We start from the raw sequence: 4,793 nt of genomic DNA, 5'->3' as shown, positions 1-4,793 counted from the left end.
AGAGCTTCCAATCATCTTCTTCTCATATTTGATTTCAGCTTCATGTTGAGTTAGCCAATCCATGTTAACTATTACGTCAAAACTTCTGAACTTTGCTGGTCGTAGGTCAATAAGGAAAGGTTAATCGTTCAGAATAATAGGACAATTCCGAACAATTTAGTTAACCATTAGGGGTTTACCGTTAGCGATTCTACAGTATCGGGTTCTATAGTTTCACTAATCGGTATCTTTCCAAATGATAGGAGGTTAACAGGAACTAGCTTCTATTGGCGACCGCAAAAATATCACTGAAGCCTATTGATTTAAAACTACAACATACTTAATACCACCTTTGGATCATGACGTGCTTTATTCGAATTCTCGGCTCCTTGCTTGATCAGGGGTTGATGTTTGTCCTGAGGTTCGTCTTCCAATGACACCTTGGTTCAACTTTGGGCAATTTCTCTTGAAACGTTCTGTACTGCCACATTCATAGCAAGTACAACTGTTTGGCATAATTTGGTTTCTTTGAATGGATTGTTATTGAAGTTGTTGGTTTCGGAGTGGTTGTACACGAATGGGTTGGGGTTGTCGGTTCACATGGCTTCACTTGGTTCTACAATTAGGGCATTACGTCCATCTTTACCACACCTGTGGCCTACTATCACTCAACATTCTTCTTCCTACTTATTCAAAGTCTATCTTGCACCATGCCTTTATCACTTCTCTTCTTTAACACTCGACGTCTCACCCAACGTCCTTCCAGTCCGCTTCCCATAGAGTCAAATTCATCATGCTGGCTTGTGACACCACCCTTCCAAGGGTCGTATATTTACAGGATTGACTATACTCCTTATCGCTGGAGTTAGTCCCCAATATAGCGCTCACTTCGCTTAGTTTCGGGAGTAATTAACCATGTTACTGGACACGACAATTCCTTCAAACAATTAGCGTGTTCTAAGTGATCAGCACACAACATTTCTATCTTCCATAGCTCAGTTCCCAATCTCTGAACTTAATTACTCGATTAAAAGTGCCCTAGCACAAGAATTTCAAATTCTGACCATATCATCCGAGTAAAAATTTGCTAACTATAATTTTGTACCATCGTGTTCCATCACGATACAACATAATCTACTAAAATATCTGTAGCATATTTCACTACACAATGTTCTAGGCCCTTACCACAGTCCTTGACCATTTCGATCTTTTCTATCCACTCGCTAATCTATTCCTCCCTTTACCATCAGTAAACCATTAATAATTTCCTTAACACAACCAACAAACATATCCTTCATACCGGATCTAATTCATTACGACTACTATTCATGTTTAGTTTATAACTAATACTTGTAGTCATAATTGTATTCGGTGGGACATTACCACTCTTAGTAATACCACTAAGAATTTAAATATTCATATTCATGTGATTGCTCGATCTATAATTCCGCGATCACATTTGCATCAATACTAGCAATGATCTGTGATACGACATTCGGTATCATCATCTGCTATCTTTGAGCATTAAACTGAATCATATCAATCTCCATCATTGGAGTTACTCTTTTTATGTCATTTTGCCGTACTCATCCCGTACGCAGTAATCAACACTAATCTCACCGTATATCTCGTTACCAGCTCAATCATAACGGCAGGTACACATACACACCAAATATTATCACACATATTACACATACCAGTATTTAGTATATATGTCCCACAAATATAATAACACTTGTACTTAACCTGAAGTCGGTTAACGTTTAAATATGTTTCATAACCCTTGTCACCAACCGACATATAGATCTTTCTCCACAAAGATCAACGTTTAATATACTTGATTTCAATATCCTTCTGCATGTCAGCATAACCGATACATGCTCACCGTGAGAACCAAATGATTACATACCACGGAGTTATAATATCCGTGTTTATTCGTATATCCGGCATACACAGTATGCCACCTACGAACGAACAACCAACTATGCTATAATGATTCCAACACTTCTTTGTGTATAGGTAATCATTCTATTCGAGCATGCATGGGTGTAAACATCTAACGGATGTAAGGATAACATAGGGAGTTGCAAGGTTCAAGGTAATTGCGCAACATGGGTTGCCTTCAAATATTATTAATTACTATTATGGGAAACTCTATCACTTGCTCAGTCAATGTCCTCAGGCGTTCTAGGTTCGTTGAAATCGGTAATTCTTGATCTGGAGGTGGTATGACTCATATGTTTGAGAGTGAGAAATACATATATATATTTCTATATATTATTTTTATCTGCTGATTTATTATCAAATTTATTATTATTATTATTTTATTTATTTATTTACCTTAATGGAATAAGAATGGGTTCAGGTACGGATCCGTCCGTACGTGAGGGTCGACGGTTCGGGTGAACATCTGGGGTTATTAGGATATACGGTACCGTTGGTAGGGTAAGGGATTTATCAAAATTTTTTTTTTTTTTTTTTTTTTTGGGGTTGGGAGTGACGGTTACTAGATATTTCTGGTTAATGTCAAACGGGAGATCTAACTTGGTACTATCATAACTCTAGCCCGATAAGTCAGACTCATTATCAACCGATGCTCTAGAAATTTCAGTATCCTCGTACTTTTATTATTTCATCCCCCGGTTCCTTATCCGGGTCCTATTTCTCAATAAATGTACCCACAAGATACGTACATATATATATACACCTTGGCACGCATAAATAATATTATATACTTTACACATATGTTGCCATTTTTACCTATTAATGTACCCCGTGACTTCCCCTGAATTCCCTCGTGCGGACAAGTCTGTTATTATGTTCCGGACCATAATAACTCACTTATCCATCCAAGTTCATCCAGACCTCGTCACTATAAATTATTAGTTGATATTCAGATCCTATAACACTTGAGCTACTGGTTATATTTTAGGTATCTTTTAAAGACATCCTAATTCTTTTATAACCAATGGCTCTGATACCAAGTTCTGTAACACCCCGTAACCGCAGCGGAAACGTACACGGGATGCAACAGACACATCTGATATCAACAGCATTGTTTATAAAGAAAACACCACTACATTAATTTAAACGTATTACATTGTTCTGAGTTTCATAACCATCTAAGCGTTATCACATAAGTGTTACCGATAGTACATTAACATATTTAATGCAAAATATAGATCTCGAGACTTCCACAAAATAGCACACAGCATCGAACACATATCACTCATTCCAATTTGAGTGTACCTAGAAAGCATGTAAAGAAAACGGGTCAACTACGAATAGTTGGTGAGTTTTACTAATTTAAATAAACCATGACAAATCATTATAAAAATCATAAATAAGCGATGTAATTATACTGAGTTCACAAGTGAAAACTCTGTTAACCCAAAAACACATTAAATGACCCCTGGGGACACTGTTAACCCAGAACATATCCAATAACCCCTGGGGACACTGTTAACCCAGTACATATCAAATAATCCCTGGGGACACTGTTAACCCAGCGCATATCAAATACCCTCTGGGGACACTGTTAACCCAGAACCATATCCAATAACCTCTGGGGACACTGTTAACCCAGAACCATATCCAGTAACCTCTGGGGACACTGTTAACCCAGAAACATATCCAATACCCTCTGGGAACACTGTTAACCCAGAAATATATCCAATAACCCTCTGGGAACTAAGTTACCCCAGAACAATTCCACCCGATAAACAAATTATCTATTCTATGCATCATACCATATATATATATAAAAATATACAAGTGTTTCCATACGATCGGTATGTACTTAGATAATTTACACAATCATGCTTTCCGCCCCGGGAAAATATTTAAAACAGTTCATTAAAAGGGGCTCGTGAAAACTCACCTTAGCATATGCAAGTAGGTAACAACAATCAATATCAGTTAACTCGTCCAATCTGTAATATGATCCCTACGATCATTATTATACAATTATTGTTTTTATAATCTTTAATCTTATCAATCGGTACACCTGAGGACACTGTCAACCCAGCACTGTAACCGTTCTGGGGGCAAGGTTAACCCAGAAACACTTCTCCGGACTCAGATTGTGATGTCGTTTAGAGTTCCAAGGTCACAACTACTATTAGTCGTTTTTCTCGTTTTGCGTGCCTAGCACTGTTATCCGTTTTTATGTTTCAAAAATGAGTTTGGTCACACACGACCCGAAAATAGTGGTTGACTGATAATTTAATTAAAGATGTGAAATTATAGCTCGGTTTAGACGTCCCGATTGGCCGCGGGACCCGTTTCCGTCTTTAGCGTACCGGAAACTATTAAAATAGATTAAAATTACTCAAATCATCCGAATTATTTTCGGATGATTTATTTTTACTTGTTTAGCTCATTTATATGAAAATAGTTCATTTTTAGGGTTTTTGTACACCAGTCAGCTCGCTTAAGCGAACTTCACTGGTTTATGCGTTTTACTTTAAAAGTTTGATAAGTAGCACAAATAATTATCCGTTTACTCTCGGATCTTGAAATTTTGCACAAATCACTTTTTAACAGTGGGGAATTTTATAAAAATATTTCCAGAATTAATTCTTATATTTAAAATTTACTTATCTATTTTTAAACACCATTTAAACACTAAATATGTCGTAAATACCAAACGATCTTAGAAAAATCCCAAATTTTTCCTGGATGTCCCCTGCCATCCACATAGTCCCCTGTAATTTTTCCAGAACCAAAATCTTCTTTTACATGCCCTTTTTACTAAAACCGAACTAGAAATCCTTAGAACTCGTTTAACCGAAAAGCCTACTTAGACTTCTCCA

The sequence above is a fragment of the Bidens hawaiensis genome, unplaced genomic scaffold (genome assembly GCF_021521415.1).
Source record: "Bidens hawaiensis isolate Kalapana, Puna unplaced genomic scaffold, B.hawaiensis_p1.1 tig00082790_1, whole genome shotgun sequence".
NCBI classification, from domain to species: Eukaryota; Viridiplantae; Streptophyta; class Magnoliopsida; order Asterales; family Asteraceae; genus Bidens; species Bidens hawaiensis.
Note: the sequence above shows the minus strand (reverse complement) of the source record.